The 25,389-nt window shown below is 39.4% G+C and overlaps 2 protein-coding genes across 2 annotated transcripts in view; one reads left to right on the forward strand and one right to left on the reverse strand.

Annotated features, from left to right (window-relative positions):
- Positions 1-8,076, reverse strand: part of COL10A1 (collagen type X alpha 1 chain) — a 34,948-nt gene extending 26,872 nt beyond the window's left edge. Inside the window, exon 1 of the mRNA XM_072333237.1 lies at positions 7,888-8,076. The gene's annotated coding sequence lies outside the window, so the exon portion shown is untranslated. The remainder of the gene's footprint in view (positions 1-7,887) is intronic.
- The window catches only part of NT5DC1 (5'-nucleotidase domain containing 1), a 124,729-nt gene that overhangs the window by 43,717 nt on the left and 55,623 nt on the right, over positions 1-25,389 (forward strand). The window lies entirely within an intron of this gene.

The raw sequence follows: 25,389 nt of genomic DNA on the forward strand, positions 1-25,389 counted from the left end.
AAAAACCAGATTCATCACCAAGAAAAATGCTAGAGCAGTTTTCTTTCCTCATTTTAAATAGACGTTGTTGTTTGTTCTGGAAATGTAAGTATATCAAAAGCCCTACTCTCTACACACTAGACAATGTGAACAGTTAAATATTTGTGTAAGTAACATTAGGTATCATTGCCCTTTGTCTCCCAAAAAGGCTAGTTCAGATAATAGTGTAAGAGCCACCTTCTTTAGCTCAAAAGTTGACTCATGCTTTTATCTACTGATTCAGCTGAACAAGTTCTGTTTACATCACGCAAGCAGCCCCATGTAATCACACAAATGACTCACATGACTCAGAGAACAATTATCTTTTTGGTTAGTATAGTAATGCTTTTTTCCCTCTGTAAAGAAGCTCAAGTCATGGAAAGCAGCTTATTTTATCTTTTCAAAATGTTTGATGCTGTAATAATGGAAGCAATATTGTGGGCCTGATGTGAGACAGTAGGAGCCTCCTAATGTGAGCTAAAAGGAGTATTAACTGCTGTCACTTCAGCCAACATTGTTATAAGGTAAAAATTTAGGAACTCAAAAGTGAATTTAATGAAAAACAAAACAAAACAAAACAATTCAAGTTAGTCAGTCTTGGCACCTTTATTTTTAATTTTTCTAACCATTTCAGTTAGATAAATAGGCACAGATATACATTCTAAAAATGATTGAACAGGTAATACCTATCACCGTGCAAACTTTCATACTTGCAACACTGGCTAAAGCTATGGGTTTGTTGTCGTTCTTTTTTATACTAGTCTGACTTAACTCAGTGCCAATACCACTGTTGGCACTGATATGAAAATAAATAAATCAAAAGTAAATGTCCAAATTGTTCAGTGCTGCTATAACTCAATACCTGTTCAATCACTGTGCTAAATAGTTGTTTGGTTTTTTTTTCTGAAAATAATTTCCAGTTCAGCTATGCAGTTTTTACCTTGTCAAAGATTAGTTAAAACTTCCAAAACAGCATCATTTACAGTGCTAATAAGGCAAAGTTAGCAATTAAATTTTGGCATTACATTCATCAGTAACTATGTTTCTTCTGTCCTCCCCAATGGAAGGAAATCTGTATGACATTCTAAAATAATTCCAAAAAATATTTTGTTGGGAAAACTTTTTAATATGTTTGTCTCCAAAACCCTGCTTCATCCAAGTCCTATTATGAAAGGCCAGGAAGACTGTGGCTCAGTTTCATTTTGTTTCATATGTTATTTTTGTTTCATATATGTTATTGGGGTGAATTAAAAAGAGCGTGGCCAGCGGGTCGAGGGAGGTGATCCTCCCCCTCTATTCTGCCCTGGTGAGGCCTCATCTGGAATACTGTGTCCAGTTCTGGGCTCCCCAGTACAAAAAAGACAGGGATCTCTTGGAAAGAGTCCAGCGGAGGGCCACAAAGATGGATGGTGAAGGGCCTGGAGCATCTCCCCTACGAGGAGAGACTTAGGGAACTGGGTCTGTTTAGCCTTGAGAAAAGAAGGCTGAGAGGGGACATGATCCAGGTTTATAAATTCCTGAAGTGTGGGAGCCATAGTGGTGAGGCTGGTCTGTTTTCAGTAGTGCGTGGGGACAGGACTAGGGGAAATGGGCTGAAACTTCAGCATAGGAAATTCCGCACGAATGTGCGCAGGAACTTCTTTACAGTGAGGGTGACGGAGCACTGGAACAGGCTGCCCAGGGAGGTGGTGGAGTCTCCTTCTCTGGAGATATTCAAGACCCGCCTGGACACCTACCTGTGCAACGTGTTATAGGGAGCCTGCTTTGGCAGAGGGGTTGGACTCGATGATCTCTAGAGGTCCCTTCCAACCCCTACAATTCTGTGATTCTGTGATTTGCTCTTACTGGAAGCTAACTGAATATTATATGTGTGTATGTGTGACATACATACATAGAGAAATAAAGGTCAACCTTTAATCTGGAAAAGATGACTAAATTAGCAAATATTTTGCCGTCACTGATTTAGCTATTCCAACTTTGTTATTGGTCAAATTGGAAATCTCTTTCAAAACTGGCCTTTTCCTATGAGATGTGATGTATTTACTTTGGCTGCAGGAGCTTAGAGAGGGGGACAGTGCCAAGGTAGCCAACAGCTTCAAATATATTAAAGTGGGTGGGGAAAACCAGTGCTGCTGATTTATTTGAACTCAAAGTATGTTTGTGTGTATATATGTATATATATGTAATTGTTGTCTATAATACTCTAGAAAGAGCATATTTTCCTAGATGAGAACGTAAGACACCATTGGAAGATGGCTGTCAAATATTTGTAGGCTAACAAGAAATACATTATCTTCTGTTATAAGCAGAACTATTTGAACGTGCCTTCCTCTCTATGCCTATTTTGTATACTTAGCAGTTGGTGAATGAAAAACAGGAAAATTCATCTTAGCAATCTCAATGGAGAGATTATTTAAATTAATCATAGTGGTTTGAGTTTAGCCTGGGAGGATACTGCTGTTTCTGAAGTTGGGTGCAGTTGTTCATTATGTGGTCTTTTTGCTTTTTTTTGGCTTGCTGGAGGATTGAAGTCCACAAACTATGGCAGGTGAACTAATCTGAAAACAGCTTTCAATTTATAATACTTAATACAGCATCCAAAGCACACTTCTATTTTTACACCACAATTTCTGTGCTTTAACTTTTGGACATGCAGTGTAACAAATTACTTTGCAATAAAATAGTAATGAGTGAATGTGTGCTTAGCAGCCTGTGGCAAATATGAAATTATATGAGTAACTAAATATAGCATTTATGAAATGTAATTTATAGCATTATATTTCACAGCTGAGCCCATTAAATGAGCTGCTTCCACCACAAGGTCTTATTTTCCCTTTATCTTTCTGCTTCTCCCCACCCTATACTCTTCTCCTTCCCCATGCCGTGTGTGGTTACTGTCAGGTTCTTCTTAGCTTAAACTGAGATGATTAGTACTAACTCATTTAAAGCTATCTTCATTCACTAGTTTTGCTTTCTCTCATTTTAAACAATTAAAGAGAGTCATGTAGTTTGATTAGCATTAGATGGAAGAAGCGAGGAGAGGAACAGGTCTATGAGTCACATATGCCATGTTTTATAACCAATATTTTTTATTGAAGTATAAGGCTCTGGCTGTGAACACAAAAGATAATTGCTATGGTTTAGCTGATAGGTGTGTGTTGTTTCATTTTTTTTTAAACCACCATCTTGCATGTGAAACAGAGCCATTTTGTGCCTCTACAGGGTAAGAAGTAAATTGAGGTTCTGCAAATAAGCAATGGTGCTATTTATCTGCTTGTGACAGTACAGTCCAGGTATCTGAAATATTTCAGATCGCTTAATGGTTTGAAGCATGTCAAATTAAGATGTGTTGTTGCGCAGTAAAAAGAAGAGTCTAGGTTCAGAGCTGTGGTGGCCAGTAAGTTCAAACTGGTTCATACTGGAAAACATAGCACTGGAGAGAAAGGTTATGTTGGGAGAAGGGGTCAAGTGCTTGGCTGATGCAGCTCTTCTTTTCCTTCTGTACATGCATGAGTACATACAGCCACCATAGCAGCATCTGAACAAATCAAGTACTCACCTCTATACTGCAGACATAGTACTCCAGGGTGTAGCCACCCTCCTTCCTAAAGCTAGCTGCAGGCAGCAGCAGCCAGAACATGCTGGTGGATGATACTGGATGTATCTCTGGCTGCGTTCCTCTTGTGTGTGGCTCATGCCACAGCAAGGGAGGACAAGGAGCTGTGGCGTTAGTCTGCACTGTGGACTGCAGAAGTTGCAAACTTTGCAAATATTGAAGGAGGTCTGTTTCCTACTTAAGTCACTTTTCTGAACTTATAGTGAGAACTAATCAATCAAAAATAGACTATGGATGGAACCACACTTATTTTTTCCATGTAAAATGTAAGTTGACAGTGTGTGTGGTACTTTTGCTCAGAGGCATCATCTGTGAAATTGCTTCCTCTCTGCAGTGTGAGGGGATCACTGTGTCATAGCTCATGTGAACCACTCATACAATCCAGGCTGCAGGGTAGCAGCAGGTACTGAAAGTATAACTATGAAGTTACTACTGCAGTATTTTCAAGTTCAGTTATTTCTGCTTTCACTAAACAGTTTCCAGGTTCTGACTGACTCTTCAGTAACATAATTTCTCATAGCTCTACAGTTGAGACACTCAAAAAGTACTGTGAAAGAAAGATTGTTTATAATGATTTGTTGTCTGAGATAGTACTTGTAAAAAGGTTTGTAAGTAACCTTTCTCTGATTTGTGTTGTGAATGAACATAAAGGTAGACTTTTCAAATGAAAATGCAATTTTGGAGAAGAATAATTCAACTGTTGCAAGTGATGGGGAGAATAAGAAAATGAGCATTAAAAATTTGAAGAAAAATTGCTGATAAGTCAGTGGGGAAAGCAGTGAATTTGAATGACTTACTCTAGTCAGCTTAGTAAGCAACTAGTCTTTTTCTTAACCCCCAAATAATGAGAGTTTAATCCTTAACCTTCTTTAAATTTGGCAGAAGAGGACAAACATATCAAATCTTCAATAATGTTGGGGCAGAATTATGAAATACATTTATGCTTTGAACTTGACTCAGAAAATGAAAAGTCTTTTAGCTCTCATACTACTAGCATAGATAGTTTAATGCTATTTCTTAGAAAGCAGTAAAATTGAAAATTAAGTTCTTGGAACCACTTGTGTGATTGGTAATAAATAATGTACTATCTCATGAGAATTGGGCATGAGTTGTTGCTATATGATTCATAACTGAAAGATCAGGTTGAGTCCACTGGAAAGTGGTCATAATGGAGAAAAGGCTGGTGATCTATAATCTTTGATATGTTTGCAGAAAATCACTGAGCTTGAAAAGAAGCTGAAAAGCAATTTTGCTACTGGAGGAACCAAGAATATATTTCTTTGCTGTCAGAGTTACTCTAACTTGAGCTCAGTGAAAGTTTGTGCGGTGATGGATGGCTCTGTACTTTTTAGGTAAGACAGACAACCAAGGGGAGGTGTTGGAGTTGCTCTTTCTGTGAGAGAACAACTGGGATGTATCAAGCTCTGTCTAGGGATGAATGATAAACAAATAGAGAGCTTATGGGTGAGAATTAAGGGGCAATCTAATATGGGTAACGCTACTGTAGGTATTTACTACATGGCCACAAGTTGTATCAGAAGAGGTTTAGACTGGACATACAAAGGAACTTTTTTTCTGAGAGTGTGGTCAGGCACTGGAATTGCCTGCCCAGGGAGGAGGTGGAGTTGCCATCACTGGCAGTGTTCAAGAAGTGTTTGGATAAGGAGCTAAGAGATATGGTTTAGTGGTTTTCTGTAGGTATGGTAAAGGGAGAATGGTTGGACAAGATGATCTTATAGGTCCTTTCCATCCTTGTGATTCTATGATCAGGAGGAGAAAGTTGAAGCCTTCTGCAGACATCTGGAAGTAGCCTCATGATCACAGGCACTGGTTTTCGTAGGGGATTTCAGTCACCCTGATATTTGCTGGAAAAGCAGCACTGCCAGGCACACATAGTCAAGAAGGTACTTGCAGTGCGTGGAAGATAATTTTCTGACATGGACCCAACAAGAGGTGATCCTGTGATTCTGTGATTTAGCCTGTCTGTGGTGCGTGATTTACTTACCACATCAGGCAGTCCAGTGCAGAGTCTGCTCATGAGCTATGACATTAATTGCAGTAAAGCAGCAATGTTAGTTTGATATTGCTAATTCCTTTATGCTGTAGGTGATCTGCAAACTGATTGACACTTTTGAAGAGTCATTGATAGAGTAACTGTAGGTTATGCCTGTATTAGTAAATTGACCTGTGCCAATGCTGAGCTACTACCAACCACTGAATCTTAGGTCTTTAATTTTAGGAAGGCTGCATCAAAGAGGAATTTCTGGCACATCCATTTTTATTGGGAGATTCCTTCCTGTCCAATTCCTATGATACTAGGAAAATGGAGGGAGACTTTTAGGGATAGTTACCTATGCAACACAGTTATCTTGTAGAACTAATTGCCCCAGGAAACTGCTGAGGCAAAGAAGCTACCAAAAGGAAAAACAAAAAATGAAAAACAGGAAACAAACAAATAACAAACAAAAAAACACGAAGGTGCATGGTGGATGCAAACACTTGGGTGAAATACACTAGAGATATAACATGATATTAAAAAATAATAATAATGTAAAGTAATATAATAAAGCAATAGTACTTCACTCTATGCGTTGATTAGGTGTAAAATACTCTTGATGATCTTGAATGGTCTAGTCTTTTAAATCATCACCATACATAACTTCAAGTATGAAGGCAGCATGTGGGCAAAGATGAACCCATATTTGCATTTTACAGTGAGAGCTGGAAGACAAGATAAGGTAATAGAAAAAGTGTTGGTGCCTTCCTAAGCCAACTCTGGGCTCTCCTATAGAAAGGTATTACATGAAAACGCTCCAGTAAAAATTATTATTTTAAAATTTTTCTTTGAGATTGACTTGGAAAATGTTACAGATTTGTATGTGATAAACAGAGTTCACAGAACTGCAGTAGCAGTTAGTGTGATGAGGGTCATCTGGAATCTGCAGTGCCAGTTTGTTTTTGTCCATTCATAAGACAGCCTTCACATATTAAATATTTTTTAGTTTAATGGAGCCAATATTACAGTTAGTGAAATTCAAAGCAGGACATTTCAGGTGCAATTTATTCATTAAATAGTACTCATTTTTCATAGACTATAGACTTTCATATATGAAGCACAAAAAATGTCTCCTTTTTTGGGCTAAAAATCAATTTTGAGGAAATCCTAGGATATAAACATGAAAAGGAAAGGAAAGGAAAGGAAAGGAAAGGAAAGGAAAGGAAAGGAAAGGAAAGGAAAGGAAAGGAAAGGAAAGGAAAGGAAAGGAAAGGAAAGGAAAGGAAAGGAAAGGAAAGGAAAGGAAAGGAAAGGAAAGGAAAGGAAAGGAAAGGAAAGGAAAGGAAAGGAAACTGGTATGCTAGCTCTTAATTCAAACTGTTTTTCAAGTAAAAGATAAAAAAGTACAGTTTTCAATGCAGCAGCCTCAATTTTAATGCTGTATCCATAAGACAGTCATTTTTGTAATCCTGTTCTTAGACTTTTCCATGTAGCTGCATTTCTGAAGCATTTAAGTCATTAAAGGAACCATTAAAACAGACAAAAGAAAATTGCTTTTGATCTAATTTTTCAACATTTGTGCATTACAAATTTTTATTAAGATCAAACGGTTTTGTGAACTGCTATTGTGTTACTTGGTTGCTTTGAAATATTTTAAACAAGATCTTTAAACACACAGAAAATATTCATTGTTACCAACCTTTTAAGTGATCAAGCTAATAAAAATTTAATGTATGATTAATTTGGGAGACAAGTAATACCTCATTGAATGGGCTTAACAGGTAGGACAAAACTTCCTATTTAAATATTAACATTTAAATTTTGGAAGGTAGCTAATTACCACAGAAGTGGTTTTCTGATTGTATACATAATGCGAAGGAATATTAAAAGCATTTGAAGGCATAGCTAAATCATTCTGCAATACCAGTGCTGAATTTAACATGAGTGGAATACCTAGTGCTATTTTAACATTTTGTATCATTTCCTGAGACTTGAATGGAATGTCTTTTTCCAACTTGCAGTAATGTTTATTACTCAGTCTTTTCAATGTATGCTCGTATAATCATAAAATCTGATCAAGAAGCGTATTTTATAAACCATCTTGTTTTATGTGCTTAGATATTTTTCTTTTTAGAAAATACTATGTTGGATTACCTCCTTTAAAAACAACATTGCTGAGAGAGGGTTGTAATTGCTATATATTATAATCATGGATCTCATACCTTCAAAGTGTCTGTAGGAATGCATGTTTTCCTACCTTCCAGTTGAATGAAGGCTGTCCCCTTTGGTAGAGGGAGTGTCTGCTTGCCAGCTGTCACTGAAAGTCACTGCCTTCTTAACTCAGAGGTGCTCCTCTTGCAGCAGGCATGATTCACAGGAGTGCTCAGCAGGCATTTCAGAACAGTTAAAATGATGCAGCCTTCTTGTTTCAAAAAGCTTTTTTGGTGTCTTTTGGTCTTTTTAACTTTCTGAAAAGCTGAGTTGAATCATATGCTGGCTACTGGATGATGTATCTGCCTTCTGATTCAGTTCCAGGAGGGAGTAATTTTTTGTTTTCCAGAAGAAAATGGCTCTATATGAGAGGTGGAAGGGGACTGCGGATTCTTTCTTGCTTAACCCCTGGTTTCTTGCTCATTTGTATTAAAGAGGGGCGTGAAATTTGGCATGTCTTTTTAATGTCATAGGCTTATTTTTAAAAAATATATAAATCATAAATGTTCTGTAATTATTATTTATTATTTTTAAAAAGGCTCTTAGGACAAAAAGTTAGGGCATTTTCCCTTGTATGCTACTCTATTCTTATTGCTGTAGCAAAACTCAGATTTCAGAACAGAGCTATAAGCTTACAAATACTTTCATGCCTGTTACCAATTTTTCTACTTTGTGAATATCCTGCACACTTACCAGCAAGATAGAAAATCTATGACTGTTTTTCCCAAGTAAGTAAGGAATTACACATAAGTCCAAAAGATTAGTGTTTTATCTGGAATCCAAAGGAATGTTCTCAATCTTTTCTTCTTTCCTCCTTTCTGTTACCACTCCTGAGTCTATTCAAGTGCCTTGTTTAGATTGAGTATTTCATCTTTTAAATGCTTCTTTTATGCCTATGCATAGTAGAATCCCAATTTTATCTTGTTTTCTTGTTTTTATATTATTGATAAAACATACCTCTTATATGATGCTTACATCCAGCACAAACTTCTCATTCATAAATGGAGGGAAACTTTGGTTTGGGACTATTTTCAATCTCTACCACAGCCCTAGAAGAAAGAAACAAAGATTCAAAAAATAAGTCTAAATCTTGAAGGTGAGGGTGGATGGTGTAAATTACCACCATATCCCTTGGTTGAAGCAGTTTAGTCTTTTAAAGTCGCTGTTTTGTTCTGACATTTCTGTGATGTGCTGCTTTTATCTGCAGTCTCTTGAGTGTCTTTTACACACCATTATATTTATAGAAGAGCTACCGTACTCTCTAACGTCTTTCTCAGTGACCTAGACAGTGGGATTGAGTGAACTCTCAGCAAATTTGCTGATGACATCAAGCTTAGTGGTGCGTTTGATACAGTAGAAGGAAGGGATGCCATCCAAAAGAACCAGAACAATTGTGATAAGCTCAACAAGGCTATGTGCAAGGTCCCACACCTGGGTCATGGAATCCCAGATATGAAATGAATTCATTTATTTTATTTGGATGCACGCTTTTTTTGACTTTTGACATGTTTTTTTGGGTAGTTAATTTGGCTGGCACCACGATGGAATAAGTCATATTTGTGCAGTTGATCCTTCCTTTTTTGCCTCCCTTTCAGATTTCCATGGTATTACATTCCCATGTCTGTTTCTTTGCCAATTCCCCCCTCCCTGTGCTCTCCAAGACTGATAATTTCCGAGTTTTTTGTCTCAAGATTACTAAGGCAACTGAGAAATGAGCCTCTCAGCTATGGATGTGGCATGATGCTGCTTTTCTGCTTGGGGGAAGGAGTTGCAGGCAAGGTTCTGCTCAGACTAAGGAGATTTAGAACAGGGTGTGTTGAGTTTCTGCAGAGGAATAATGAATTAATCCAGCTGGCGCAGAATTGCTGTGTGGGAATCGAAGAGTCACAGGAAAGATGAAATCTTGAGAGAATGTAACTGCCTAAATCCATAATGCAAATTTCAGAAGCATGTATTTTAGATTGCTACTGAAACATAAAACAGTTGAACTGATTTTTATGTTGTTTTTAAAAAAGTTCACTGTCTTCTAGTTCTAGAACAGTACTATTCCTTGTGAACATTAAATCTACATATTTGCTTAAACTATCATTTTGAGTTTCCAAATCATTTTATGTTGCTCTGATTGTAATTCATTTAAATAATACAAATTAAAGAAACCTTCTCCCTTGCAGGGACATCTAGTGACATTCATATAATTTTTGGTCTTGCAGTGTTGTTTTGTTTGTTTGTTTGTTTGTTTTTTGCAAAGATGTTTACATGAAGTCATAGAACGACTTGGGTTGGAATGAACCCTTAAAGACTATGAGATGAGGGGTACCTTCCAATAGACACCAAGTTGCCCAAAGCCTGGTCTTGATCACTCCTGAGGATAGGGCCTCCACAGGATCTCAAAGCAGCCTGTTCTAGTTCTTCACCAACCTCATCATAAATAAGTTCCTTCTTTGTATCCAGTCTAAATCTAACTTTTTTTCAGTTTAAACTCATCATTATAAGACCTGCTAAAGTATCTTTTTCTGTCTGTTTTTGTAAGCAAGATCTTACAGGGCCTTATCTTCTTTGGGCTGAACAACTCCAACTCTTTGAACATTTCTTCATAGAGGGATTCCACTCCTCTAATAATTTTCATGGTCCTCCTCTGGGCCTACTCAAACAGGCCCATACCACTTTTATAGGTCATTCCCAACCTGCATATAATATCCCAGGTGAGATCTCTCTAAATGAGAGCAGAGGTTGAGAATCATTTGCTGGCTAGTTGATCGTTTGACCTGCTGTCCATGCTATCCTAATGCATGCTCACATCGTTCTGTTGCATAAACTGAGCTTCAGATGTGAAGATACCAAGTTTTTTAGATGGGTTGCATGAGGTGAATTCCATTTTATCTTCAGGATCCTGTACTTTATTCTGTTTAATTCCTACCTATAACTGTTTTAGTCAGTTTTTCCCTTCATATGGTATTCTTTCTCCTTTTTGTTGGCAAAGCCTCATTTTTATTCAACTTCTTGAATTAATTTCTATTTTAGGGGTGAAATCACAAAGTTAAAATAATTAACAGGATGAATACCAAGACTAATCCATGAGGAAAGCTGTTGGAGTAATTTGTTTTCAGCCTAGCATTCAGAGCAGTTCACAGTTATTTCCTCTGCAACAGTAACTTTAGTTAGCATCCTTGGGCTCTTTTTCTAATCTTTTTTTCTCTCCAGTATTCCTAATAATCTCCGTTGTCACACCTTATCAAGTGTTCTGTTGAAGTTCAGATAACATCTAATCTCCCTGTGCAGTTCTTTTGTCTGGAAAATAAGGTATCTATCAAAGGAAAAAATCGGGCTATTCTGACCTTTACTGAAGCCATTTTACATTTTATTCTATTGTTTGTTTACCTCTAAGCTGTTACTTATTCTTTCCTTCAAATTGTATCTTATACTTAATACAAAAGCTGAGGTGTGATAAAAATAAGAGTTTGGAGTCATTTTTTATTCACTGATGTGGGCACAAATCCTGTTACAATTTTAACTTATGTTCTAACAAAATAACATCTTCATAAAAAAATTCTTTCTAATGTATCTGTTATGAAATGTCTGTTTCTCAGAGTTCCAAGGTGAAAGCAGACTTGTAAGTAGATTCAAGTTTGTTAATGCGTTTAAGCTGTGCTCATGCCTTGTCTACAACTATAGGTATGTTCTTGAGACCCTTCTCTTCCTTGAAGGTGTTCATTTACTTTGAGGATTACATGTGAATTTGTACTGTGGTATTTCTACATCTTTCCTACTTTTTCAGGTATAATTATTTGTGTCTATCTGAATATGGAGACTTCATACAAAAGGATTTCTCCTTCCTTGAGGTGCAAGTTCCAATTAGTATGGGAACATTTGAAATAAAGAAATTCAGGTGTCGTCTGCAGACATGTTGGTCTCCCTTGCAATTTTTTTTTCCTGATAGAACTAATATTTTGAAATAAACCTTGAGGAACACGGGGATGTGAAGAATATCACAAGCAAATATTTTCATATTAAATCAAAACATCTTTCTGTCAATGCACCTGGCTACAGTTCAGGGAATTGTTTGTTTGTTTGTTTATTGTATTAAGTGGAGAGTAGGAAGATTATTTACCTAGTCAATTCAAATGTTTAGTCAGTGGTGTTTTGGAAAGTTGCTAATAAAATAAAGGTCAATATTCTCCTTTGCAAGCACCAAAGGAAGCTATCACCATCATAACCAGGAATACTCTGTGCTATATGCTGAGTGCAAAAAGGCTCTGCTTGACAATCGGAGATCACTGTGAGATTCTTTTGAAAAATGTCGATGTTACCAGCTTCTTAAGCCAGATTATTGAGTGAAAGAGAAACATCTGTTATTACCCCTTGAATATTGATCCAGTACCCTGATATTTAGGATTGGCATCAGCTAGTGACCCTGATTTTTTATTTTTATATTTTCCATTCAGCTTAGTTTAAAAGTTTTATGAGAAGCGTTAGTGCAAGTAAATGGAATAAAACCCCATATATCGTTGTTTAGCTTTTTTCTCTCTGTGCCCTGTATTTTGAATACAGTTTGTATTCAAAATAATGGGTCTCATTTTCTCAAATTCTGGATATTTTCAGAAGACAGTTGAGATTTCAGGTGTCTTTTTTACTTACATAGTCAAAAATTAATCTTTAATGAATGAAATAAAAAGAGAATGTAAAAAGAGATTGTATTCAGTTTTATGTCTTTAGTCTTTTGGTATTCATTAATCCAGTTCACTCTTTCCTAACCATTTTTTACTGTCTCCCGTTTAGAGATGTTTGTGTTTAATTTGCACAACTTAGTAAATCTCATCTGACCAGACAGTTTTGTATGGCCCTTTACTGGACATTGACAATTAGACATCTGTTGTCTAGCTCCTTTTTTAAGTAAAGGGAAGAAGCAGGCATTTGTAAAGTGTGACTCACCTGATCTATTTTAGACATCTGTGTATACTGACATGGGAGGAACAGTGAACTAGAAACACCCATCAGTCTTCATCAACTGTAAAAGAAGCCTTGCCATCCTGGACAGGTTTAGAGACTGCCAGCCTCTGAAGTTAGGTGGGGTGACTGGCATTCTTAATGACCATTCTTGCATTAGGCTAAGTTTTTACCAAAACACTCTCCCCTTCTAGCTGAGATGGGAAATTTCCATGTCCCAGAGAGAAACTTAGCATTCTCACTGTTTACCACACAACTGTAGTGTCACCTAGCTGAGATTGCATGTGCTTCTCATGGGAGTGCTTTCATGTAGGACTTGTCAGAGAAGGAGCTCATCAGTATTGTCACTGGCTGCACTTGGACCTTCTGACTCTTCTTCACTATGAAGGCAATTGAAGTCTGCTTTAGAAGAACAGGCAGGTAGACAGGAGCCCCCAGCACTGCTTTTCTCTGTATTCTCCTGTATTTTCAGGATCTTGCCAGCATGCTTCTTGCACCTGCAGATGTTTCTGTAGCAGATTAAGGTAATCAATATGGGAGTCCAAGGAAAGCAAAGCTTTCACTGAGTCTGTGTTATTAGCAAGTAGAAATCACTGAAGCTGTTACAAAACTCTCAGAATTATATACAATTGTAAAGGGAACATTTTGGAAAAATCCTCAGTGTCTTCAAGCACTTTCTCTTAAATATTGAGTATACGTTCAGGTTCTTAAGTTCATCGGTGAACTGAAACTGGCTTAATGCTTCTAATGCCTGATCCAAAGCTCCACATGACATAAAGCACTGGTGCCGAGTAAATTCACTGCGCCGATAGAACTTTTTTCAAAGACTGTGACACTCAAAATTTTGAAGGATCAGATATTTGATCTGCCTCTAGAATAAAACCAGCACAAAGTTATAAAGCACTTGTTATAGTGTGCACTGGGAAATGTGAAAGACTATTCCCATAATTGACGTAGTGCATACAAGTGATGTGCTAAAGCACAAATCTGTTGCAACTGTCTGTCGAGCTTAGGTTTTATCATGTTGCACTTTAGGGAGTCTATCAGCATATTCTAAGGAGTAAGCTAATCATTAAGGAAAGAGATGGGTGCTAGAAGAGAAAAAACACCTGGTGAAGGTATTAAGACGACAAATGTGATTGTATTATGACTGCATTAGTTTTTTAATTTTCTGACTGAGTGAATATTGTTCTAATTCCCAGGGAAAATGGTGTTACAAAGCACACTTGGTCTTTGGTTTTGAAGGATAAAATATAGCAAGCTGTTAATGGAGTTTTATATTTGTGCTCCCAAGATATTTAAATGAAATCTAGAGGGTAGCCACAAACCCTGGTTAAAATCTTCCTTCCTATTAAAGATGACCTGGACAGGGCTTGTTTTCATGCTGCATTTAAATTACCCAGAGAAAAGGACCTCTATGGAAGGCATCACACGTTGTTCTTGTCTCCCTACCTCTGACCAACTTAGTAGAGTTACTGCACCTTAGTCATTAGCAAGGAGAGAAGGAAACCAATACTTCACAGTAATGGAAAAGAAAACCATTCAAGAAAAAATACTTACTGAATCCCACGGAGCAATAATAGAAGGCCTGTTTGGTTGCCAACAACTTATACTGACCTCATGAACCGGGGAAAAAAAAAAAAAAAAAAAGTGTATATGTCTTCCTTGGGTAAGTCCTGTAAATTAATTGTTTCAGGATTTATTGGGATGAGTGAAATCTTAAAAGGTGATTTGCTTTGGATTTGCTTTGTTTTTTTTTAATGTGTATATTTGAATGTATTTGGTGCTCTTCAGTTCCCTAATTACTAGTCTAAGCAGAAGAAGCAGTTAGTTGGTAGCTAAGCACGAGCAGTTAACTTTCTGTGATATTTTCTCTTCAGTTAGCACCTGTGTTACTGTCACCACTTCGACCTGCTTTAGTATTAACAAATGAGGAAAGTCAATTTGGAAAAGCTGAACAATAGAAGTGTTTCCCCTCCTAAAATACTAAATGTTAGTGTATGGGAGATTGGTAATCACAGCCTGAACCTCTGATTAATCAGCTGAGGCAAGTATGGGGTCAGCTGTGGGAGCACAGGTGAGAGTGATGTAGCTGTGCTCCCGGAAGGGGTGGAGCTTGACTCCATCCCCTCTGAGACCTCATTTAAGGGCTGACTCCCACTGGAGCAGTATCTCTTGGAGATCGCTCACCAGGGAGGACTGCCTCAGCTGCTTCAGTCAAGGCACCACCATTGGTGAGTTTTTCCTTTACTTATTCACTTGTATACCTTCTGTACATTTTGTTTCCATCTGTACATTTAAAACCAATACATTTGGCGAGCCAGGCAGGAGCCTGCAAATATCGGAAAAAAAAAAAAATGTCTTTCCTGTGGAATGTGTTTAACTGGTTCAAGGGGGAGAAGATCACCCCCTTAGGGAAAATCCTCCCTGGACAAATACCAGGGTTTGAGGCGTCCCCATATTTTCAATTAGCGACGATTATCGAACAATGGGGGCCCTTACGGGTAACGGGCAATATGTCCCCTTACCATCTAACTGAATACTTTCAGGGGTTGCAAAAAGATATTTTGACAACCAAAGAAAGGCAAATGGCTGCATCCATGGCTGCTTGGCCTTTATTGAATGCTTTAAATCAGGCAGAGGTTAAATCAGATAAGATTGAACATGAAAATCAATTATTAAAAGCCCGCATTGAAAAATTGGAGGGCGAAATTAATCTATTAACGGGGAAAAATTCATCATTTTTTTCAAACACCCCCCAAATTAGATATATTACAATGGATGATAGTAAGGATCCTGAAACATCGGATCAAACTAAGGTCACTAAATCTAACCTAGAAGAGCCACTTAAGACGGACTTATTAGAAGTCCGTCCTATGGTAACCCAAAAAACAAAAAAAGTCCAGGAGCGACCAGCAGGGGTGCCTCCTGATCAATGGACCCCTGCTGACTCCTATTTACACGTAACAGCACGTCCATATACACCCACTGAACTTATGGATCTAGTACAGCGCTTCAGGCAAAGACCAAGGGAAAGTGTCCCAGCCTGGCTGTTACGATTATGGGACTCGGGAGCAGAAAGTGTAATAGTTAGCGGCTCCGAGGTATCTAAACTAGCAACTATAACAGTCCATCCTGCCCTGAGGCAGAGATTGTACTCAGGATCCCAGTTCCCTGAAGAGAATCATTCGATCGTAGATTGGATAATGGCTGCCTGCCGTATGGTATGGTCAAATAAAACAGACATGCCAATACATACAGGAATGTGGTCTTCTATGGAAGACCTACAAAATTATATCCGGGAACTAGGCATGCGAGAGGCTGTCTATGAAGATGTATCTGTTAGTCCGGACATGGTGAAGTTTTCTGCGGGAATGAGGGACCTAATCTTACAACAGGCTCCCTCACATATGTATGGAACATTGGTTTCTATATTGAATCCTCTAGTGGCAGCAGAGGCAGCAGTCCAGCATGCTGCCCAATTGGTAGCGGACCTGGGGGAAACGGAGCGCCTAAGAACCAAGCGCAATATTAGAGTAATTGAAGATCCTGAAGTTTTTCCAATAGCCCGAGCCAGGAGATCGGCTCCACGAACCCCTCGGGCGGGACCCATTAGGGTGTCCCGAAAACAAATGTTTAATGATCTACTCCGAGCAGGTGTTCAATTTGCCAAAATTGATGGGCAGCCCAATCACGTTCTGCTTCAGTTGTGGAAACAGCTGAAGGATGAACAAAAATTTCAAAACCGCCCCAAAAGACCGGGGATAAGGCTTATAGAACGACGACCAACAACAGTTTGGAATCTAGAAGACTTTATCGTGCCAAATAGGAAAAAGAGGCCACCTCAGGTGCCTCGGGTCACAGTACCAGAGGCATCAGAGGTAAAAGACCTGAATCTGGCCCAGTTTATGGCGTGATGAGGGACGTCAGTCACCCTAGGGCCTCTAGACGGGACCGGAGGCCCTATGTGGAATTGACAATATATTGGTCCCGAGAAAATGTGCAGAAGGTTATGGCCCTCGTTGATACGGGGGCGGAAACATCTATAATTTATGGAGACCCAACAAAATTCAGAGGGAACAAAGTAATGATTGGAGGCTTTGGGGGACAGACCGTTCCAGTCACCCAAACTTGGGTAAAATTGGGGGTCGGGCGCCTCCCACCACGGGAGTACAAGGTATCTATTGCTCCAATTCCGGAGTACATATTGGGAATTGATATCTTGTGGGGTCTGGCTCTCCACACAACAGTGGGAGAGTTCCGGTTGCGGCAGAGATGCATTAGTATCCGGGCAATTCAGACAATATTGAGAGGCCATGCAAAACATGAGCCTATTTGTCTGCCCAAGCCACGTCGGATTACTAATGTAAAACAGTACAGACTCCCAGGTGGGCAGGATGAAATAACAAAAACAGTGCAGGAATTAGAAAGAGTGGGTATTATAAGGCCTGCACATAGCCCGTACAACTCCCCAATATGGCCAGTGCGAAAATCGGATGGAACATGGAGGATGACAGTGGATTACAGGGAATTAAACAAGGTCACGCCGCCCGTTCATGCAGCCGTACCCAATATTGCCTCCCTAATGGACACACTAAGTAGAGAAATTAAAACGTATCACTGTGTCCTAGACTTAGCGAATGCATTCTTCAGTATTCCGATTAGTGAAGAATCACAAGACCAGTTTGCATTCACATGGGAAGGCAGGCAGTGGACTTTTCAGGTTCTGCCGCAAGGGTACGTGCATTCACCTACTTTTTGTCATAATTTGGTGGCGCGTGATCTGGCTAAGTGGCAGAAGCCACATAATGTAAATTTATATCATTATATTGATGACCTCCTGTTAACGTCCGATTCATTAGAGGCGGTGAGACAAGCAGCAGATTTATTGATAGCTTATCTGCAAAAGAGAGGGTGGGCTATAAACCCACAGAAGGTGCAAGGTCCGGGGCTATCTGTAAAATTCCTGGGAGTAATTTGGTCCGGAAAAACCAAAGTACTACCCAGTGCAGTAGTGGATAAAGTCCAAGCGTTCCCAGTCCCTACAACATCAAAACAGCTACAAGAGTTCTTAGGTATATTGGGGTATTGGCGCTCCTTTATACCTCACTTAGCTCAGTTGTTGAGGCCATTGTATAAGCTTACCAAGAAGGGTCAATCGTGGAACTGGGGGAAGGTAGAACAAGATGCTTTCCAACAGGCAAAGCTGGCAGTTAAACAAGCCCAGGCATTGGGTATATTTGATCCGACCCTCCCAGCTGAACTAGACGTTCATGTTACCCAGGATGGTTTTGGCTGGGGCCTGTGGCAACGCCAGAGTTCTGTTCGAACCCCCATTGGATTCTGGTCTCAGGTTTGGCACGGAGCAGAAGAAAGATACAGCATGATTGAAAAACAGTTATTGGCTGCCTATTCAGCGTTACAAGCGGTAGAGCCAATAACGCAAACAGCAGAGGTTATAGTTAAAACTACATTACCGATCCAGGGGTGGGTAAGAGATCTAACTCACCTTCCTAAGACAGGGGTGGCCCAAGCACAGACGGTAGCACGATGGGTCGCCTATCTAAGTCAAAGAAGCAGCTTGTCTTCGTCTCCACTCAAGGAGGAATTACAGAAGATCTTAGGCCCAGTGACATATCGCAGTGATACGCCGAAAGAACCAATGGTCGCTCCACCAGAGAAGAGCCCTGTTCAGGAAGGAAGATATCCTATTCCTGAAGATGCCTGGTATACGGATGGGTCCAGCAGAGGCAACCCGAGCAAGTGGCGAGCTATAGCATACCATCCCTCTACTGAGACAATCTGGTTTGATGAGGGGGATGGTCAGAGCAGCCAATGGGCAGAATTACGAGCCGTGTGGATGGTTATAACTAAAGAACCTGGTGATGGCATCCTGAACATCTGTACGGATAGCTGGGCCGTGTACCGGGGGCTTACTCTGTGGATTACGCAGTGGGCTACCCAGGAATGGACTATCCACGCCCGACCGATCTGGGGGAAAGACATGTGGGTAGACATTTGGAATACAGTCAAACACAGGACGGTATGTGTCTACCATGTCTCTGGTCATCAACCCCTGCAGTCACCAGGAAACGATGAAGCGGACACACTGGCCCGAGTTCGATGGATTGGGAATTCACAATCCGAAAATATTGCCCGATGGTTACATCAGAAGCTACGGCATGCTGGACAAAAGATAATGTGGGCAGCTGCTAAAGCATGGGGGCTGCCTGTACAGTTATCTGATATCGTCCAAGCATGTCAGGACTGTGACGCTTGCTCGAAGATGAGACCAAGACCGTTGCCTGAAACAACATCCCACATTGCTAGAGGATATAGTCCTCTTCAGAGATGGCAGGTTGATTACATTGGGCCCCTCCCTCGGTCTGAGGGGGCGAGATATGCCCTGACCTGCGTTGATACTGTAAGTGGACTGCTGCAAGCCTATCCCGTACCAAAGGCAAATCAAGCATATACAATTAAGGCACTCACTAAACTGATGTCTGCATATGGGACACCTCAAGTCATCGAGAGCGACCAAGGGACTCACTTTACTGGAGCGATGATACAGCGCTGGGCAGAAGAGAACAACATTGAATGGCGATTCCATCTGCCATATAATCCAACAGGGGCAGGCCTTATTGAACGCTACAATGGTATTCTTAAGGCTGCCCTGAAGACAGACTCCCAGTCCCTGCAGGGGTGGACAAAAAGATTATACGAAACCCTGCGGGACTTGAACGAAAGACCTCGGGATGGCAGACCCAGTGCTCTGAAAATGTTACACACTATATGGGCCTCCCCTCTTAGGATTCAAATTACAGGTGCTGATAATGAGGTAAAACCGCAGGTTGGTAATGACAATAATCTTCTGCTCCCTGCCCCTGAGAATCTAAAACCAGGAATCCATAAGATAAATTGGCCCTGGAAGGTGCAAGTAGGACCCAAGTGGTGTGGCCTACTTGCACCTTGGGGGAGACTATTGGAGGTGGGAGGTTCAGTTACCCCCTCGGTGATAGGTACATGGCCTACTGACATCGTGGTCAATACTCCGGTCTTTATTGCTAAAGGGACACCCATCATGTCCCTATGGCAGATCAGGACTCCTCCTCTGGTGCCAGATATAGTTATACAGCCACAGATATCTGGCCAGAGGGTATGGTATCGGAGGCCGGGACATAATCCGGTGCGAGCAGAAGTATTGACCCAAGACAAGAATACGGCCTGTATCTTGCCCTGGAGGGCAGACCTTCCTCTCCTGGTACCCTTGAAACATCTGTATTACTCTCCCTAAGATTCTAAGCCTCTAGGACCATCAGAGAACAATTTGTGTGGACTGATGAAACGCAAATGGACCTGCACCTCGAGATGGCTTGTCTCCAGTAACATCTATCAAGCACTGGCCCACGGAAGATCGTGAATACCCATCCAATCATCATTTGAATAACATCAGCATTCGGTGCGACGGGAAATTGTATCAGCGTCGCGTTGGGTCTCTGTGATAAGGGAAAACTCACCTAATCATTGGTTCACGCTGTGAAGGGGTGGAGTGTATGGGAGATTGGTAATCACAGCCTGAACCTCTGATTAATCAGCTGAGGCAAGTATGGGGTCAGCTGTGGGAGCACAGGTGAGAGTGATGTAGCTGTGCTCCCGGAAGGGGTGGAGCTTGACTCCATCCCCTCTGAGACCTCATTTAAGGGCTGACTCCCACTGGAGCAGTATCTCTTGGAGATCGCTCACCAGGGAGGACTGCCTCAGCTGCCTCAGTCAAGGCACCACCATTGGTGAGTTTTTCCTTTACTTATTCACTTGTATACCTTCTGTACATTTTGTTTCCATCTGTACATTTAAAACCAATACAGTTAGTTATATATTTTTTTGTATCAAATAGGTACTTTAAGGTACTTTTGTTTTGTTTTGTTTTGTTTACATATTTCTAAGTTAGTAAAACTGCTTTACAAGTCCAAAGCAGAGATTTACTAAATATAAACTTGCTTGCTAAATATAATCTTGTTTGCTAGTTTAAAGCTGGACTGATTTTTTTTTTTTAAGTCAAATATGTAAAGTTCTTCAAAACTAGGTGTATAGTGTTGGTGAAGCACAACCTCAAAAGAGGGTTAAAAATGAAAGAATATTGGTGGGATATGGCATCTAACTCTCATATGGGATCTTACTGAGATATTTATATTCCTCTGTGCTATGCCAGCTACATTATAACTGTTAGTAAACATTAAGGCAAAGAAACAAGCTTCTTAATAAACAAATAAATCAGAATTAGGCTGAAATACACAGTTTCAAGTATTTTTCCTTTAAAAACAGATAATTATAAGATAAGTATCATTGCTGATTTTCTGACAAAATTTAAAAGAAAAAAAAAAAGATACCTCTTCTTGTACTATTTTGCAGAATTATAAGAATAGTTTAAAGAAAATGGGTCATGAAATAACTACTTCAGCACAGAATTTTCACTGTGGTAGCCTTATCTGTCTTCAGAAGGTGACTTGAGCTATGTTGCTGGTAAATATGGATGCAGTGTATGAGGTCTGTCTCGTCACAGGGGATATGGCATATATCCTCTTTCCTGCATGGAAGCCAATATATAACATTAATGTGTATTTCAGAGAAAAACAAACTGGCTGGAGAACACTGGCCATCTAATTGCATTGGGAACAGAAGAAACAAACCCAGTGAGTGAATCCCACTGCTGAAATCCTTTAAGTCTCCTCTACATTTGCACCATCTATTTGCTGTATGGAGCCCTGAGCAAAACCAAACAGGAAAGATCTTAGACCTGTTGGACTGCCAAGTTTTTAGTGGTCTCTGTGAGGCTGACAGTTGAACTGCAAGGCCTGTGTGGTATGCAAGACTGCTGGAAAGGACTGTTTGGGCAGGGAGCAGTGACGGCACTTCTGGAGTTCAGTCACATGTGTAGGTGCCAGGCAGTCTCTTCTGAAGGGTTCGAAAAGGGCAAGTGAAGTGATCCAACATTTAATAAGTTTACCCAGTAAGGTTAGGTGAAGTACAAACTCCCTCGTTACAGTGGCCTCTCTGCCTCTCACCAGGATAGGGAAAAAGCTTTGTGGCATTTATGAAATTAGAACTTTAATTCTTTCTTTTAAATGTACTCTCAAGCCCTTAGAAGTCCCCTCTTCAATTGACTTTGCAAACCAATCTTATGATGGCATTTTGGTTGTTGCAAACTATAACCACAAAGTTATTTGAGAAAAAGATGCGTGAGAAAAAGCTTTGTTGGCAATTTTTCCTACTCAGAGGTCATTGTGATGTTTGTGGCCTTTTGTTGGGTTGGGGCTGCAGAAAGGAAGCTGGCTGTGAGCCTTCTCAGCCCAAAATGCCCCTGTATCCAATCCATGAGCAAACATAAGAGCACTAGTTGTATAAAGTAATCAATAATACAGAGGAAGAGAGAACCTAAGTGGCTTCCCATATAAACTGTTGAACTCTCAGAACCTCCCGGAATTCCTGGGAAAACTAGAGCTTGGTACTTCAGCTAGAAATATGAGGCTAGAATAAAAGAATGACATATTGATTGTGGGAGCTGAAACATTGCAGACACTGGACAGCAACAGCCATGTACTGTAGGTTTTACACACTACAAAGCAAAACTCGGCGTTTCAAACTAGTCATAAGGGCGGTTCTGCAAGGAGGAAGATATTGGTTCTTGTTCTTTGCTTCTTACCATAAAGACAGTGATCAAGTCTCTAGGATGATTAGTGGCTTTCTCCCACATGGTCATAAAGTAGTTGGACACAGTGTAATATGAGTCACTTTGCTACTATAATACCAGTTAGATCAGCTCCAAAAAAATATGCCATGACTTTTGCTTTCTGCTGTTTTTGCTGCTCCCTCATCTGAATTACTCAAATCTGGAAGTAGTTCTTTGTCCCTTCTTCCTCTCCTCCCAGGCTTAGCCTTGTAGCTACCTCTTCTCTTCTGAACCAGTTGTTCTTAGTTTGAAAGCACACATCAGGAAATGTTTACTTTTGCTTTTTTTGCCCAGCCTTTCCTCTGCATTCTGTATCAAATGACATGCTAACATGTTGGACCAGGTATTGTTCATCTGATAGAGCAGAGCAAAAAGGAATAAGATGCTGTGTGCATCAATCCCTTGGTCCTACTAGAGTGTAAAGTTGCCAGAGTAAATTTTCTTCAAATACTTAAAGTTTGGTTAAAAATGTAAAATTGTATGGAAGTGAGACAGTGTACCTTAAGAGTTTGGATATAATAATGGTCAATAGCAGAATTAGTTTAACAAAACAAACTTGTTTTCACATAAAGTCCATAAGCTACTTAGGGATGGTTTTGACACTTAGTTACTAAATATGTTGCTCTTACAAATATTACTTGTTGAGCATTAAAAGCTAGAGTTGTTGACTATTTTCTAATTCTTCTGTAATTTTATTGGATCAGGCCAACAGCTAGACATAAAAACTCATAATACGAGTATGAGAATTTTATTGAATGTGTGAACGTTGAAGATACCTCAGTCTGCTGCACTTTGTGAAATGTTTTGTTTCTTGAATCACATAACTTTAGTACCTTGCCTTATTAGACACCATTTGATTGCTTGAAACTATGTATTACTTCAAGACTATTCTTAGCTAAAAATTTATTGTGTACTCGACTTGGTACATGCTGATGATGGAGCATCCATAAGAATACTTCTTTTAATTCTTCTAGAAAAACAGTTTTGCCCTTGTCCTGTATGTTAATTTAGATAGATAGATAAAGCTGATTAGTTGGCAAACACTGTGTCTTTAGGAATCTCCACTGGATTTTCTTAGATTATAACATCTGCAAAATAGGTTTGGGGAAGCCCTGTGGGACTATTTTTATTCACTCTAGTAATGTGGAAATAGTAATGTTTGACATATTTAATTAATTGACTGCAGATTAATTGATGGGAAATTAGTATTTAATACTACTTCAAAATAGAAACAACAATATTCAGAATGTACTCTTCCACCTCTTAAAAGCCACTCTCTCTGAGGTCTCTGATCCTTAATCCTTACGTGATTTGATATTAAAAAAAAATCACATTTTTAGATTTACTTAGGTGATTTAGTTAGGTAGAATGATACTACTCTCAAACACCTGATTAAACATTAGCTATAAAGAAAATAAATGGCCATTGATAATGATAATAATATTATAATTATAATTATTACATTGTACTCACTTCTGTTATGAGTACAGTACCTAATGGATGCAGCATTCTGGTATCATACAATTAGCACATTACTCTCAAAGATGGAGGTTGTTTCCAAAAGAGCAAAGTAGTTCCTGATGAGCATCATTTATCTTTCTGTCTAGCCACAGTATCAGTACTTTGATAGGTGTGCTGTGTTCTCCTGTGATCTGCTTCCAGGGGAGCATTTCCCTATGTAAACTATTTGAACACTTCTCATCATATGTCAGAACTCTAAGGGAAATACTAGTAGGAGATGTGAGGCTAAATAAAATATTGTCAAGCTTTAATTTTTAGACGTCTGTATGACAGTCAATTAAGCAGGCAAATAATCTTTTCTATACAGCAACAGTCACATCTGTGACTGTGACAACAGCCAACTCTTGGGCATCTAATCACAGCGAACATTTATTTTCTGTCTTATGTATAAACATTTTTCTCTAAATAAATTTTTATGAAGTTTGAACATATATATATATATATATTAATACAGAATGGAATTTTATTGTTGTTGTTTGAGACAGAGCAATAGTTTAGAACCTATAATAAGTTTCAGGAGGGAAATGAATTAAAATTCAAATAATGCATTGTTTAAAAAACAAAACAAAATTCAACAAAACAAACATGACTGTGAGTAGTCTGAACAGTTAAGAAAGTTAAATTCTCCATGAGGAGAAATTGCGCTGATGGTAATGGAAAGACTGCACCTGACTTCAGAGGTCTTTGGGTCATTCCAAAACAGAGCCCCAACAGCAAAAGGAGTGTAGGCATGATGGTGGTCCCTTCAGGTAGGACCTCAGGATGTAAAGGGTGGCAACATATTTTGGCCAAATTGTGAATAGTGAAATATACAGATTTCAGTTTTGGCTTCTGGTTGCAAGTTGAAGAACTTTGCTTCACTGGAATATACTTGGCTATTCCAGGTAATCTGACTCTAATCTGACACTAATGCTAAATGATGAAATACTGTTCGCGGCCGGGAGATTCCAGGAAAGCATTTTCTTCTCTGTGAAACTTGCTCCCTCTGGTGGTTTAGCGGGGTCAGTGCTTGGAGAAAAGGAGGGCTCATGGGGAAAATTATGAGTACAGGCTTATAATCACATCAACATAATGGTGCTTTTTTCTTTATGAAATTTGAAAAATTATAGTAAAATCCTATGATAAAATTATCACAGAAACACTCAGATGTCATTGCAGTGAATATGAAGAGCAATGCATATACCTTCCCACATGGCACCAAGCCCTTCTAGAAGTCAGTCTCATCTTCCTTTTAAGTAATCCTTCTATCCTTGTTATATTGTATTTCCAAGACTTCTGCTTATGGAATTGAAATATATATATATGAGGACTGCTCTGAACGTAGTGCCTATTTCATTATGCTGACCTTCAATGTCA

Source organism: Excalfactoria chinensis, chromosome 3 (genome assembly GCF_039878825.1).
Source record: "Excalfactoria chinensis isolate bCotChi1 chromosome 3, bCotChi1.hap2, whole genome shotgun sequence".
NCBI lineage: Eukaryota > Metazoa > Chordata > Aves > Galliformes > Phasianidae > Excalfactoria > Excalfactoria chinensis.